Genomic DNA, 17,797 nt, shown 5'->3' on the forward strand with positions numbered 1-17,797 from the left:
TCTCATGCCATGAATTAATGGTATAAATTTAAATTTTCTATTCCCTTCCTACTTTTACTAAGCATTTACCAAGACATACTGCATGGGAGCTGAACTAGAAAGTTACCCAAAGAGATTGCTTGTGGGTTTGATTTCACTCTCTCAGTAGCAATCATTAAGCCCTGAAAATTATTTTATAACTTTTGTGCTCATTTTTACTGGGTTTCTCTAATGATAACAGATTTTCAAATAATGCATAAAACAATGAAAATGTGGTGTTGGAAGTATAGCTGTAATAAGGATCTCTCTTACAAGGTACTGAAATAGGCAATGTGTAATTGTATTAGACATTCTCAGACATCAAGAGAAGAACATTTGACGTCCTTTTCACTCTTTTTTAATTTCACTAACTCTAAATCATCAATTCTCAATACATTCTGTTAGGGACTGAATGTGTCCATCGCATCAAATTCATATGTTGAGGCCCTAATCCTCAAGGTAATGTATGAGGAGGTGTGGCCTTAGGGAAATAGTTTTAAATGAATTCATAAAGGCAAAAGCTCATGATGAGATTAGTGCCCTTATCAGAAGAAGAGACACCAAAACTTCTCTCTGCCAAGTGAGGATACAGCAAGAAGGCAGCTGTTTGCAAGCCAGGAAAAGGACATTTAGCACGATCTCAATCTACCACTGCCTTGATTTTAGCTTCCCAATCTTTAGAACAGTAAGAAGAAATGTCAGTTGTTGAAGCTACCTAATCTGTGATATTCTGTTACGGAGCCAAAGCTGACAAAGACACATACTCAGAGCATAATAACAATTCAGCAAAATTCAGTTGTCTAAAACAACGTATTCTAATATATCAGTGCATGTTAACTACAGGCTGAGTATTTCCATTTTTTGGTTACAACTACCTCTTCCTAGTTTCCCCATCAGCACCTATAAATAAACACTTAAGGGTCTGCTAAATGAGCCTCAAAAAGCTGATCTGAACAATCAATTGTAGGATTGAAATGTGCTTAAAATCTGAATTACTGCTGTCAACGAATGCTCTTGAATGCAAACAAAAACCTATGCATACCCACAAGGTGTCAACACTGTGATTGGCAGAAATTGTTTCTCAAGGCTCAGCCTTATCCAAAATGTGTTGCTTGAAAATCTAAGCAGTATAAATTGTGCTACAGTAGTTGAAAAAGTAGCTTAAATTCCACAAAATAAACCATGATAAATATAAAAATAATAATTAAATTGCTATACTTTAAAATGCCAGCAATTTGCTCAAAAGCCTTGTGACAATGACAGTGGCTAAGACCTAGTTCTCTCTGGGAATAACCCATGTCTGAGGAACCTACAAATAGCTATGAAGTTTCACAAGTATCTAAAGGTTTCCAGGCAACCAGGAACACTCCACAGATAACTCATGTTACAACAGAAAGAAATATGCAAGTATTTTGAATTTTTAAGAAGAACCAGTGAACTACTTTAGGTCACTGATTCTTTCAAGAGAACCCTTTTAATGTGAGATGATTATTTCTTGAGTAAATAATATTTAATAGTGATCCTCATCTTGATAAAGAAAACTGACAGCCATCATACTGTCTCCCCTACCAGCTATATGCATACATGTGTGCATTGTGTGTTTGTGTGTGTGTGCAGAGAGAGAGAGATTTTTTTATCTATCTAGATTTAACAGAAGTCAGAAGTTATCCCAACTCACTCACTACCATTTATTCACTCAGTTATTCACTCAACATTTATTTAGTGACCATCTTATTCCTGGCCCTAAGCTAGTTGCTGGAATTATAAAGACAAATAAGAGCTCACACTTTATAAAGGGAATGAACGTACAAATTACATTAAACTACAACTTGGTCAGTGCATAAATGAAAGTCAATTTTACATGTCAGGAGAGAGAAATGGAAAGTAACTTCTTGTGTACCAGAGAAGGCACCCTAGAAAAAAGTAATATTAAAAATTATTCCTTTTTTTGGCTTCTTTTTTTAATCAAAGAATAGTTGATTTAGAATGTTGTGTTAGCTTCTGGTGTACAACACAGTGATTCATTTATACATACATATATTCTTTTCATTATAGATGATCACAAGATACTGAATGTAGTTCCCTGTGCTATACACTAGGACCTTACTGTTTATCTATTTTACATATAGTAGTTTGCATCTGCTAATCCTAAACTCCTAATTTATCCCTCTCCCTTCCTTTCCTCTTTGGTAACCACAGTTTGTTTTCTATGTCTGTGAGTCTCTTTCTGCTTTGTAATTAAGTTCATGTGTATCATTTTTTAGATTCCACATATAAGTGTTATCATATATTTGTCTTTCTCTGTCTAGCTTCACTTAGTATGATTATCTCTAGGGCTATCCTAAAAATAATTCTTAAAGAGTGAATTTGTCTAGCAGCTCAGAGAAGATAGTCATTTCTAGACAAAGGAATAGTGTGCTGAATATTGGTGAAGAGTACCTATGAAAATAGAGTTATGAATTTTTAATCACTTAACTGAATGGCATTTAAAAGCAATCCTTTATCTCTCACAATAGGAAATCTCCTAGTGAAGCTATAATCTTGATATTCTGATAGATATTAATGTGTCCAAATCTTCTAACCTAATGTAGCATTAACTAGTCTAATTTAGAGTCATTTAAAATGGAAGCCAAGAAAAAACTTTTTTTCAAAAAGTCTACGTCTTTCACAGAATTGGTTCTACGGCTTAAAGGTTCAAAGCAGTTGTTCCCAAAGCATAAACCCTGAATCAGCACATCACTGGCTGGAACTTTCAGAAATGCATTCTTGAGCCTCTTCCTAGACCTACTCAATCTGATGCTATGGAGATACAGACCAGCACTCTGTGGTTTAACAAGCCTTCAAGGTCATTCTTATATAAAGGCTGGGAATCACCGACATAAAGCATTGGTTATGCCAGCATTAACATGTGCATTTCTGTAGGAATCTCCTAGCTATCTTGAGAGAAGGAAAACTCAACTCTATAGTAGCCTAACTTTTCCACTTCCACTTTGAAACAATTCTCAACTTTGTTGCACATAAATATATAATTGATCAGGTTAGTTTATCTAACATTATTTTATCTGACATTGATTGAAGATAACAGGGACCAAAATGTACATTTGGGACAAATGAAAGAAATATTTTTATAAGTATGTATATATGTATTTTTTTCTATTAAAATGTACAGGTATATTAGATAACTTTATTGCAATTAAAATAATGATAATACCTAACACTGACACAGTAGTTAACTTGTGCCAAACAATTTTCCAGAATACTTTACACAGATTAACTCTCTAATCTTCCTAACAACTCTTTGTAACACAGAACTTTGTTATCCCAGGCAACTAAATCACAGTATATTTAAGTGACTTGTCCGTGGGAGCAATGCTTTGAATCTGAGCAGTGAGAGCTGGGCAGTGAATACTGACAATCTGGCTCCAGACCCCATGCTCCAAATCACCTTGTTACACTGCAACCCGTGCAAGACAAATTTTTAATATTTTTAATTAAATTAAGAGTCTAATAGCAGTGGATACCTTAGAGCATTAGTAAATAATGTTACTGGTTGTAGATTATTTTGTGAGTTCTTACAAAGCACACATGCACATGCATGTGCACTCACACACTGCCAACTCTGCCACTTGCCAGATGTATGACCTTGGGAAAATCAACTCACTTCTTTCTGCTACAGTTTCCTCTTGTGTTAAATGGGGACAGTGTTGTAAGCATTATTTATACATAAATTATTTAAAAGAGTGCTTAGGATAGGTCCGTTATTGTTTTTGTTGTTGTCTGAAATAAAAAGTCAGAGTATGTTATAACAGATGCCTCTATATCTTGTATTTTTATAGCCTGCACCAAAAATTCTTACACTTACTTCAATTGATCTTTCCTTCAAATTTTTAAATGTGTCGCTTTGAAATAGCCAACTACTGCTACTCTCCCCACCCCTTTCCTTCATTAGTTCTAGTAGTTTTACACTAGTGGTAAGCTGAGTGGTAGAAGTGGGGCCACAAAGGCCTGCTTTTGCTCTAAACTCCCTTTATATACGTAGGTTTGAATTAGAATCCTCTCTATAAGTAGGTTTGAGTTAAAACCTTCTCTATGAATAGTTTTGAAATAATTTACTATTAGGTTAGATAAAAAGTATGAAGAGACAGAAAGCAACAGAGATGCTCTCATGAAAACAGAGCTCAGATAGCTACTTTATGAATTGCGGGCACAGAGATCAAACACAAAGTTATGACGATGGCATGGAGATGGGTATAATAGAGCTGGTTGGAAACAGGAAGGTATGAAAGAAAAACAGACAGAGGAAGAAAGCATAAAGGGCATGGAGACTTAGACAAGATGCTTTGCGCTGGGGCACAGAGGGAAGGTCCGGAGAATGGGTGCATCTCTTATTAGAGAATATCCACGAGAAGAAATATACCCAGGAATTAACTTTGTCTACTTTATAATTACACTTAGGCTGGCCTTTCTTTTCCTCAAGTCATCCTTCTATATATGAATAATTGTTATATTAGTTTCTTGTTGCTGCTGTAACAAGTTACTACAAACAATAGTTTGAAATAGCACAAATGTACTATCTTACAGTTCTGAAGGTCAAAGTTGGAAATGGGTTTTGCCAGGCTAAAAAACAAAGTCAGGTTGTTGACAGGGCTGTGTTTCTTCCGGAATCTCTATGGGAAAATCAACTTCTTTGAATTTTCCAGCTTCTAGACGCTGACTATACTCTTTGGCTCACAGCCTCTTTACACATATGCAGAGAGGAAAGTGTAGCATCTTCAAGTTCATTCATTCATTCATTCATTCATTCAATTTTCTCTCTCACGCTGCTTCCATCATCACATTTCCTTCTTTAACTCATCGCCTTCTTCTAAGAACCCTTTGATTATACTGGGCCCACCCGAATAACTCAGTATAATCATTTCATCTCAAAATTCTTAAATTAATCGTATCTACAAAGTGCCACTTGTCATGTAAGGTAACATATTCAAAGGTTTCAGGGATTGGGCCATATGGGGGGGGCATTATTCTTTTGTTAGAACCAACTTCCAATATCTTGTCTAACAATTCCTGATTTAAGTGCAAACCTACCAAAAGGCTAGGGTCTTAAATATGTCATCCTGAAAGACTATCCAAGCTTTACAGAACTATTAGGCAAGTTAATGCATGCATTTCTCATTTGTTTAGTAAACCCACACATTGCTATTGTGACATAATACCTGATATAACATAGTAACTAATAACTAGGCATTTGTCTGACAAGAAATGGTTCATTTAAATGCACAGAAATGTAAGATTTTTTACGGTATTTTTGCAAAGCAGCAGGGAAGAAAGAGTTACAGCTGTATGGCCACAGAAGATATATTTATTTTACCCATGCAAACATAAAAATAATTCAGTATGAAATGCACAGACTCAAACCAGTTCTTGGTGAAATGGACTTCATAAAAATTGTCTTTTGTATCATCAAAATAGAAGGTTGTCTTTTCAAAACAATTTCCAGATGAAGAGCAGACGATAATGTATATATGCTCGTACATAAATAACTGCCTGAAAATAAAGGTGGCAAGCACAGATACAATTTGAAGATATGTGTTACAAATAAAGCAGATATTTTATGATTCACTGCTACGTCTAATTTTGTGCAAATACGTTTTCTCTTCCTAGTATGACATCTGAATATTAAGATAATAATTTTTGTATGTTTGGAACCTAATGTTAGATCAACTAGCACAGATTGAGTAAGCATATGAAAGAAATATATCATTGGCTAAAAATCAGAGAAGGTAATTAAACTATTGAAAGTGAAGCAGAAAACAAAGGCCAGCTCAAATGTTCTGTATCACTTGATTAATTGTTGAAACAGTAAGAAGGGCAGTGAGTACTTTGAATCAAAACTAATGTTTATATGGTAAGTCTATTTTAGTCTTCTGAGGAATCTCCATACTATTTTCCCTAAGGGCTGCACCAAACTACATTCCCACCAACAATGTAGAAGAGTTCCCTTTTCTTCATACCTTCTCCAGCATTTTTCGTCTGTGGACTTTTTAATGATAGTCATTCTAACTGGTGTGAGGTGATACCTCATTGCAGTTTTGATTTGCAATCCCACTTCTGAGCATATATCAGAGGGAACCTTAATTCAAAAAGATATCTGCAGCCCCACATTCATAGCAGCACTATTTACAATAGCCAAGACATGGGAACAACCTAAATGTCCACCAGCAAATGACTAAATAAAGAAGTTGTGGTATGTTTATATAATGGAATACTACTCAGCCATAAAAAAGAATAAAATAATGCCATTTACAGCAACATGGACAGACCTGGAGACTGTCATTCTAAGAGAAGCCAGAAAGAGAAATAAAACTACCATATGGTATCACTTACATGGGGAATTCAAAAAAAAAAAACTTATTTACAAAACAGAAACAGACTTAGAGAAAACAAATGTATGGTTACCAGTGGGGGAAGAGGGCAGGAAGGGATAAATTGGGAGTTTGATATTTGTGGATACTAATTACTGTACATAAAATAAACAACAAGCTCATACTGTATCACAGGGAACTATATTCAATATCTTGTAGTAACTTACAGTGAAAAAGAATATGAAAACGAATATATGTATGTTCATGTATGAACTGAAGCATTATATTGTACACCAGAAATTGACACAACATTGTAAACTGGTTATATTTCAATAAAAATATAAACATCAACAAAACCCCTAATGTTTAAAATCCACATATATGCATCTATAAAATCATGTGATGTGAAGAACATAAAACTATATGAAATTAACAGAGAGCAGGAAATTTTAAAAATTAGATGATTAAGATGTGAAACTAATTTAAAGAACAAAGCAGTTAAAATGTCAAGTAATAAAGAATATTATTGGAAAATAAGTAAATATAAATAACTAAATCATTAAGAAAAAGGTTGTCTTCAGGATTTGGAAGAGCAGGTTGCAGTTATTGACTAGACTGGATGGGACAATAAGAAACCTGCTTACATATTCAAAATATGTATTCAATTGTCAGTGACCTTAAGTTTAAGTTGGATAAATTAAATAAAAAAAAAACCCTGTTTGAAAAAAAACATGGCTCAAAATGAAAGGCAAAATGATACAGACAGGTTTTCTCTTCCAGACACTAAATCCTATCAAAGTACTTAATAAGCATGCTCATTTCTGGAAGAAAAGGTAATTATTTCAGCTCTGCACATTTACATGACACTGTGTCCTATTTACTAATTAATCAAAAACCAAGAGTTTTCTTGGAATTCATAAAAATGTCATAAAACTGATCTCTATAATACCTGACCATGAAATTTGCAATGATACAATGAAAAGCAGAAAAGGAAGAAAAAAATTGTACATTTAAAAAATAGAATTCAGTATTGCTTTTAAAACTACCATCATTGAATTTTCAGTTGCTAACTGCCACCAGATCTTTCTGACATCGTACAAGAAAATTAATGGGCAAAATTTGAACATTAGATTTAGATTTCTTTGGGCGGTTCCATTTGCAAAATTTTCAAAGAAATATGTACATTTTTCAAAGAAATATGTACATGTGAATGTACACATATGTACATTCAATCTCTATTGATATACTACCAGAATTTTATGTAAGGTCTTGAATGGTTCTGATTTTTCATCATAGTTAAAAATAACTGTCATTTGTGTAAGTCCAATAAGTATCCAATTGAGCCTAAAAATGTCATCCTTGGCATGCTTAATTATTCTCATCTTTGTTCTATTTTAGTAAGTACAGGAAAATTGCTTTTAATTACTTGTGTCAGCAATATAATTTTTTTCCATTTTCAAGTTCTTAAATATTGAGGGCAATGTGAAAAATGCAATTAGATAGTCAAGTAATTGCGCAAACACTTTTTTTCAATAAGATGGAAATGTTGCAAAAACTTAACTATCATCTATCAAGATGTGCTAACATGAGGTAGCCAAAAATGTTTGTTTAGATGCAATGTATATGGTAACTTAATGGGTACAAGTGCTGGTTGAATGATGGGGAGGACTACTAAACACTGGATAACTTGCAATAAAAAGAAAAGTTTTTAAAACATTTGTTATATGGATTGGTCAATAATTTGAAGCATAAAATAAATCAATACATGCAAGTGTGCCCACATTTTATAGTACAATATATATGTACAATTAGGGATATATTATTGCAATTCACAATCTTTCTAAAATGTATTATGTTCTAGACAGTTTTTAAAGATGATATAGTATAATAATATAATAATTTCCCTTAGGGATTCATAAGCATATGCAACTAGAGGGCCATAGGTGGAGAAATTAAAATGAGGAATTATTCTCAAAAGTGCAATATATTTGACAAGTCTGTTATTAAGGTATTCTTAGGTGGATCCAAATCAAAGGAAACTTTTATCTGTAAAGTTGCAGAAGTTCAATTCAACACATTTGCTGATACTGTATACTCTATGCTGGTAAGTACAAAACATTATGCTGAGAATATCAAAGTCAGAGGTGGATACAACTTTCATTGACCAAGGTGCTTGCAGCTTGGAAGCTTGAATGCACTGACAAAGAGGAACTCTAAACAGAATAGGGAAAAAAATGAAGCAGTGTTACTAATGATTATTTTTTTTAGCTAATATAGGAGATAAGTCAGTGGCCAAGAAGGTTAGAAAATGTGTACCAAACAATATGGTGAATAAATAAAGGTTAAGACTTAAGATAAAATTATTCTGGTTTCTCCCAAACTATTCAAAAAATCTTACTGAAATATTTTTAAAAGATGCCAGTGTGGAATGACTATATTTGATAGAGTACCAGAAAACTGAAGTTCGGCTCCTTTGCTGGAAAATTTCTAATTAGAACCACAGAGCAGTTATCAAAATAATACAGTCAGCTTTCTGCTAAGATGCTAACAGGATGTGCCCCTCCCGCACCAAATACAAAGAGTCTTCATCAGGCAATGTTTAGTGTATTACCTAAAATCTTGAAATAATATGTGGATGCTATCTTTGACCCAGGACATTCACTACAGTAAGGATCCTAGCTTCTTTATAATATTTTATCTTTGTGTTTAATGATAAATTTCATGTATCTACTTAACTCAGGACACAAATATTGAACGTCCACATTTCAGTCAGCATATAATGACTTGAAATACAGTGGTCTTCCACAAGACAAATCTGGGTGATAAGAATTATTTTTCTAGATAAGTAGAACTGTCTTTTTTTTTTTTTTTTGGCCTAGAAAATGAAAATTTTTCTCTAAACAAAATCTGTGTAAAAGTTATTATCCAAAGAGAAACAAACACTGTACAGATAAATTGCCTTAATAGATAAACCTCCATTTTCCCATTAGACTCCATTCTATTAGAACTTGAGCAGTGATAACTTTTATTTTGTACACAATTCAGCATCTATGAGAGTACCAGACACATAACAGGTTCTCCATAAATTTTAACTAAATGAGTGAAATGTGGCTAAAAAAAAGCTGTCTATAAAGATCATGTTTTCCAGGTCACATGATGATGCCCTTTTTAAAAACATCTTTAAAGAAAAAATGCAACTACAAAAAAAAAATCCCTGAATTAAATAAATGAGTTTATCCATTTTACTGGCTTTAAAAGTGCAACTATAACTATAATCCTCATACTCATGAATTACATATGGACTAGGAGGACAATAAAAGAAGGAATGTTTTGATAGATTAGCCAAATAATGAAAAGGTCCAGTGTAGTCAAAGAAATAAGAACTCCACTCTTCCAGCCAGCAACACAGAAGCTAGAGTAGAGAATTATCAATACATATTAAACAGAATGAATGACTAAATGAGCAAATACAGAACTTTCCACACTCCCAAAGCCAGCTACTGGTACTGCAGTATTTCTAAGTGTACATTTGTTCTAAGATGAGTAAAGCACAATCAATCTGTTCTGTACACAACCATATTTGGAAGGCAATGCAAAATCCTTCTGACTTGAGTATCAATCTGCTTCAAGAAGCTTCAATCTGCTTCTCACTTGTTTTATGCCGTGAGACATCTCAGTCATTTCAGATAGCTTTGTGACTCTGTGAGGAGTATCACGGTAACTTGCTTAGTTACTACTCTATACTGCAGTCTCAAATGGCCTCGTCGTTTGATTTCAGTATGCACTGTTTCTCTATGATATATGTTTATGACCAAATATGGGAGTGCAATAGAAATGCAGAATAGCAGCTCCTAACCTAATTATAACCCTGAGATGTAAGAATTTTTGACTGTTTGAAAAGGTATCATAACATATAAGGGGGAAAAAAAGCTATTCTGACTATACATTGCATTTTACCTAATAATTGTCTTGTTTTAAACTGTAACATATTCATTTAGAAATTGAGAAAATAGAGAAAATAGAAATAAATATAAAATCATCTGATCATCATTCTGATGGTAGCCATTACCAGCATTTTGTTTTATTTCCATTCAGTCTCTCATATGCATTATCTTTTTCCATACTTGACTCACACTGAATATGAAATTTTAATATCCTTATGGCCTTTATAATATATTCTAAACATGTACTGATGAATATATGGTTTAATGGCAATATCACATTAAGGTATGTAACTGTTCCATAACTTAATCATTTCCCCAAAATGGTCTGTTAATTTTTGTTTCCAATTTGTCTCTGTTGTAAGTAATATTCCAACGAAGATCTTTATACATTCATCTCCGTATGAATCCTTGCTAACTTCCTTAGAATTTATAGGCTGGTAATAGTTATGCAGACATAGAGTATCCATTATTTATTATTGAAATGACAAGGAAATGATAAAGACATCTTTCATCTCTTTTCTAAGCAAATACTATATATACATATATAAAATTGTCATATATATGATGTAATTTATTTTATTTTTAAGGATTTCAAGAGAAAATACTCTTGCAAATCACCAATTTAGCTTCATGTGCTGATGTAGAAATACAGAAGATTAACAAGAAAATAGTATAATTTTGCAACTGTTATCCTCTGATTCTTTTCTTTTTTTAAGAGAAAAAGAGAACTATCTAATTTGGGAACTAGGAATTCATTTTAAGTACACTAATTAATAGAAATAACCTATTAGTTCCTTTATAAAAACAAAGCAATACAGTATGAAATCTAAATGGAGTTAAAAGTCATCAACAAAGTAGGTTTATTGGAACACTTCTATTAAGTGAAATCCAACCAGGTTGTACAAAGATAAACATAAGGGAATAAAATGTGAAGAACTCACTCATATCAAGGAAATGCTTAAAATATTCTCAATCACAGTGTTGAAAATGATGTTAAATTGTGTAAGCCACCACTTGGAACTGCAAGCTTTATCAGTAAGTTAACAAATATGTGTCTCCAGGTATCTATTCCTAAGCAACATGTAACAAATCATGGGAATAGCCCCTTCCAATAAGATGGCTATCATCAAAGTCTGGTTGAACCTATATAATGATATACTCCGGGATATTTCCAAACTGGCGGTACAGAATGTGACAAGGGATGCATCATGGACAGAATGTGAAAAGCAACAAAGAAAAAATAAAAAGTAATAAAACCCCATAATTAGAAAAAATACCTACAGAATGAAAATATCACATTGAACCAAAAGCAATAAAACTTTTTACCCATGTTTCTGGAATCTTACAAAATCATTACACATGATAGCATCATCATCAACAGCAATATCATTTATATATGTCAGGAGATTATATGTATAATAACTTAATTGGTCCTTACAGCACCCTCTCGGCTATGCAGCCACGGATTTCCAGGGCTGTTCCACACAGAAAACTGAATTTTACAGAAGCTAAATTACCCGGACTTGGTGACTAGTAAGCAGAATCAGAACTCAAACCTAGCTGTCCTAACACCAGAAATAACTCTCTTATATACTAATTTCCAAAACAAAGAAAAATGTAGGCATAAATACTTAAAAAGCAGTAAGTAAATGGGGAGCAAAATCAATGAGAAGCTTATGTTTGAAGCAATAATTTGGAGAAAGCATATCCCCCAAGTTTACTTAAAAACCAATTTTTGCATTTAAGATTATATCATTCTAAAAATAGCATCCAGTAGCAGATCTAACTTAATAGTTAAGATCAGCCAAAATGGCAACTCAACTCTTCAATGGGATTTAGTGGGGTTGCTTTTTAATAGTAAGAAATTTAAGTAGTAGAATTAATCTGGATGATTCATACTTTTAAAAAAAAATCCACAGAGGTACAAAAAATCCTACTGTGCTTTCCTCTAGTAATCTGTTTTTCAGGAGTAACCCTGAACAACAATAAAATTCCAGTGAATAAATGTCTGAGAGCAAAATACCAAAGACTTTTCATGGGTCTGGCATCCATAGCATATATTCTTATTAAAAAAAAAAAAAGTAAAATATCTACAAGCTCATGGTAGAAAGGAGAAAACTAATGGACCTGAATCCACTTTCCAGATCTCAATTTTTAAATCTTGTAATAAGTTGAACAGTCAAAAAAAAAAAAAAAAAAAAACAAACCTGATTATCTCAGTCTTTCATAGAAACTACATGAATTATTTTTAAATTAATATGAAATTCTTTAGAATTTAAAATTTAGATTATTAAAATAAGTATTACATATTAACAATTTTTTAAGTGTTGTTCAAGTTAAGACTAAAGATACTGCTTGCTATATCATAAGTGCTGTCTAGGAAGTTACATTGTATCTTATAAATTCTGGAACTTTCTAATGTTATCTTTGCAGAAAAAACAATCTTACAAGTGAATATATACTCTTGCTGTTATCACAGAAATGTTTATATAATCTAGATTATCTACACACATAAAATTTTATACTATGAATGGTCTAATTTTAGTTCTAAAAGCACTGACTTTCCTTAAATGCATTCTGTTTTGAGTTTATCTTTAAATGTGTTTGTTTTCATCTTAGCGCTGCCACAGAGCCTTGAAAGCATAAGGTAAAAATAGTTTACTTGTCCAAGGTGTCTCATTACATAGTACAACTGACTAATTTAGTACCCAAGACATGTTTCTTCCACATATCCCCAAATTAATGAGGTAGAAATGTGATTTTGAAAAAAAATTAGTTGTTACCAGAATTATCTTCAATTTTAATATTAGCTATTTTTATTATAAATTCATGCTTATTTGTTTTGGGACACTGGTACCTAAGTCAGCAATCATGATCATGTCACCATAATTCACTCCATAGTTCAAATAAGAAACACATTTTAAATAGTGACAACTGCTGTAAAATAAATGAAAAGCATATGATCACTGAAAATAAAGGAATAAGATATAGTCCTGGTGAAGGCTCTACTTGAGGCAAAGTGTCTGAAGCTGGTTTTAAACTGAAACTTAAAAGAGCAGCGTAGTTGGTGGTGGTGGTGGTGGTGCTAAGGGTGTGATGTTCAACACAAGGGGTTATGGTTCAACACTCAAGAAAGCATATTCAAAGGCCATGGGGCAGAAACTCATAGGCATGCAACTGTGTAGTTGAACATAGCCCCACGCTCAGAAGAGTCCAGGCTTGTTTGATGCTCTGTTGCATTTTCAAATTCTTAGTATCTGAATGAGTGTCCTGCATCATAATTCCTTACTGGGCCTTGCAAATTATATAGCTGGTCCTTAACACTGCCCATGCTTAAGAAACTTAAATGAAAATGGTGATTTTGAAGGATGAGGCCTCAGATAAAATAGGAAAGGTAAGAAAGGGCCAAGCCATGCAGTGCTTTGAAAGCTATGTCAGAAATTTGGATTTTATTTTAAATGCATTAAGAAGTCACTGAAGGCAGGTGTTCAGCAGGGGAATGATGTGATAATATTTACATTTAGAATATTCACTCTGGCTGCAGCATGGCAAAGGCTCAATATCTGTTTTATAAATAGTATTATTAGAACACAACCATTCTTCTATATATTATCTAGGTCCGCTCTCATGCAACAATGGCAGAGTTGAGTAGTTGCAACAGACAGTTTAGCTGATACAGCCTAAGTATTTATGACCTGTTCTTTTATAAGAAAGGTTTGCTGCCCCCTGAATAAGAAGGGTACAAGAATACAGGCAGGAAGATCTGATGGGAAACTTTAACACTAACAGACCTTAGGTGTTCCTGATCAAGAAGTGGAAAAAGGTACCAATATAAGACAGCAGATTCAAGACATATTTAGGAGACTTAATGAAAAGATTAATTGATTGGATTGAGTTGGAAGTGGAGCAGCTCGGTGGAAGGTGATGTTATTCATTATGACAGATAAGATTGGTTAAGTGTTGTGGCATTGGAAATTAAAAAGTTCTATTTCATACATGTAAAGTTTGAGATGCTATGAGAGAGTTAGAGAGGCCAAAAGGTAGTTATATTTATAACAAAAAAACTTGAGTTTGGAAAAGAACAAGAGAAGGCATATAAAATATCAGAGCCATGAGCAGAGAAATCCAGCTAAATTCATGGACATGGGTGAGAGACTCTAAAGAGAAGAGAAGGCCAACAGTAGCGGAAAAACTAAGAATATACGGTGTCCCAGAAGTCAACAAGAATAGTTTCTTAATAAGGAGTTGCCAAGAGTTTTAAATACAACTGAGAGACTGAACAGGATAAGGACAGAAAGACACACACCAGATTTTCCAATAGGAAGCCTCTTTCTTAGTGGTATTTACGATTGCTGTACCACTGGCTTAGAGGTAGAAGACATACTCCAGAGGGGGAAGAAGTCATGGGAAGAAATGGAGGCAGAGTGGGAAGGCAAATCACTGCAAACTCTGGGAAGCAGGAAAAGGGGGTGTGGACCAGACGTACAAGGAAGAGTAGAAGTACTTTCGTTTTGTTGGTGTGTGTTTTTGTGTTTGTAGAACTGGTTTATGTGAATGCGGAAAGGGAGGCAAGTAGCACTAAGTTGTGTTCAAGGAGTACGATGTTCTAAATCATGACTCTGAAGACAATGGTAGTTAAAAATACCAGTATGTGACAGGTTGAGTATGTACCTAAAATAGGTAACTTAAAAGAAATCGAACATTAGAAGAGTGAAAAAAGGAAAAGCAAAGTCCATTGAATGTTGAAGATGGTGATACTAAAAGAGCCAGAAAACAGTAATAGGAGAAAGACTAAGGCTAGTGCTGATGTTCCACATGATGTTGAAATGAAGGAGAGTGAAGAGAAAGATATCAGTGAACAGCAATGACAAGAGGGAGAAGTTGGCTTAATCTTAGTGAAGTACATAACCAGGCGAGGAAGGCACTAAGCACGTTCTGAGGTTCCTCTGTGAGTGTCCATCAAAGAGAGAGGGAGGCAGGCGAGGTAAGCCAGCAAGGAGTGTGCATCCCACAGCAGTGGATGTAGGACCTTACATGATGGACACTGTAAAATGTAAACAAGGTTATAGGCACACCCTTAGCATCACATCCCAAGTTCATTCATTTCAAGGAACACTTTTTAGAGAAGGGAATCTAAACCACCTCTTACACATTTTACATATATTGCTGTGTTATCGTCCAAACACCATTTTATTTTTTCCAAATTGCAGGATTTGGTACATAAATATAAGAACACCTTCACAATTTCATAAATGTTTAGTAATAACTACTTTAAAACTTAAACTTTATAATATGAATTAATTTTTTAGTTTGTTCTGCTAAAGATATTTTGTTGATTCATGTATAATTCATTCGTCTGCATAAACATTTATCAAGAATTCATTTTGGCCCATGTACTCTCTCAGACACTGGCGATTCAAAGATTAATCCAACCAACCTGCTGTCAAGGAGCTAATGGTCTAGACTGATTTTTATAACATTTCACATTATAAGGATGACAATTGATCATTCTTTGTTGAACAATGGAAGCACATGGAAAGATTATCTATTTCAGCTTGGGTGTTGGGAAATGCCTCACAGGGGAAGTAATATGTGAACCGAGTAATAAAAGACTGGAAGTCAAATGTAAGCTCCATCAGGACAGAGACTGTCATTTCTACCATTTCTAAAAAACTGTTTGGCCCAGAGTGATATGCAATAAATATCTGCTGAATGCATACATGGCAAGGGTGTGTGGAAGAAAATAATTCTAATTGGAGTATAGTATATTTCAAGATACAGCACATTCATTTAGCTTTTTCTACAAATCACATACTTCTAACGCTTTGTTTTCTGTTACACTTGACTGGAGTTCAGGGAGTTAGTTACACAGGAATGGGTACACAGACTTGGGGTATATATTACACAATGCTTACTGGGGTTTGTTCCTGAGGGGTGTCCTTAAGCTCTGTTAGTTCTTACGGCTATCATAGAAAAATAGATGGGTGTGATTATTTTTACTCCACCAACACATTTTAATATGTTACAATATACTCACTTCTACATCATGTTTACAGCCCCAGCCAGTTAATCTCTCTCCATCCAGAGTAACAGATACTATTGAATCCTTTATTTTACACAAGCCGGTTTTAAATATATACCTGTTTATCCCTTATGGACTTTATCCCTTAGAAAACTTTTGAAATGCTATAAATTGGAAAATCAATACTTTTCATCTTTAGAAGAAATTGCATTGTTATTGCACTGTGGTTTCCCAGCTTCTTGTCTTTTGCTTTTTATTATCATTATTTGAGAGAAGAGGAACATAATGTAGCTGAAACAAGAGCCATTTCTGATGAAAAACTGTCTACTGTATATGGTTGACTAAAAAGTTTACAGATCTTTATTATATTATATATAATGGTATATATGTAATGACATACATATCTTTAGGAGGGAATGAGAAATTAGACTATTGGTTCTTTGCATGGCTGTATTAACGCACATGCATTCATTTTGTTAATTAAAAAACAATAAAAGGCTATTTAAAAAAATAGTGTTTTGGAACTGGACTTAATATTGGTTCTTAAGTTAATTCAATTTTTAAAATGCCACATATGGCCAACGGCACATGAAAAGATACTCAACATCACTAATTATTAGAGAAACACAAATCAAAACCACAATGAGGTATCACCTCACACCAGTCGGAATGGCCATCATTCAAAAGTTCCAAATGATAAATGCTGGAGAGGGTGTGGAGAAAAGGGAACCTACACTGTTGGTGGGAATGTAAATTAGTGTAGCCATTGTGGAAAACACTACAGAGGTTCATTAAAAAATTAAAAATAGAGTTATCGTATGATCTAGCAATCTCACTCCTGGGCATATATCTAGAGAAAACTATAATTCAAAATGACACATGCATCCCAATATTCATAGCAGCACTATTTATAACAGCTGAGACATGGAAGCAACCTAAATGTCCATTGGCAAATGATGTGGCATATATATATATACATACACACACACACATACATACACACACACACACACACACAAACACACACAAACAACAAAATACTACTCAGCCATAAAAAAGAATGAAATAATGCCATTTGCAGCAATGCGGATGGATCTGGAGATTATCATACTAAGTGAATTAAGTCAGAGAAAGACAAATACCATATAATATCACTCATATGTGGCAACTAAAATATGATACAAATGAACTTGTTTACCAAACAGACTCCCAGACATAGAAAACAAACTTATGGTTACTAAAGGGGAATGGGGGTGAGGGATAAATTAAGAGTTTGGGGTTAACGGATAAAATAGATAAATAACAAAGTCTTACTGTATAGCACAGTTAACTATATTCAGTATCCTGAAATAAACCATAATGGAAAAGAATATGAAAAAGAATACATATAATTGAACCACTCTGCTGTACACCAGAAACACAACATTGTAAATCAACTCTACTCCAATTTA

General features: G+C 33.7%; 1 protein-coding gene across 9 annotated transcripts in view; it reads right to left on the reverse strand.

Moving 5' to 3' along the window:
- The window catches only part of NAALADL2 (N-acetylated alpha-linked acidic dipeptidase like 2), a 1,180,713-nt gene that overhangs the window by 577,251 nt on the left and 585,665 nt on the right, over positions 1–17,797 (reverse strand). The gene's annotated exons all lie outside the window — the stretch shown is intronic.

The sequence above is a fragment of the Camelus bactrianus genome, chromosome 1, assembly GCF_048773025.1.
Source record: "Camelus bactrianus isolate YW-2024 breed Bactrian camel chromosome 1, ASM4877302v1, whole genome shotgun sequence".
NCBI classification, from domain to species: Eukaryota; Metazoa; Chordata; class Mammalia; order Artiodactyla; family Camelidae; genus Camelus; species Camelus bactrianus.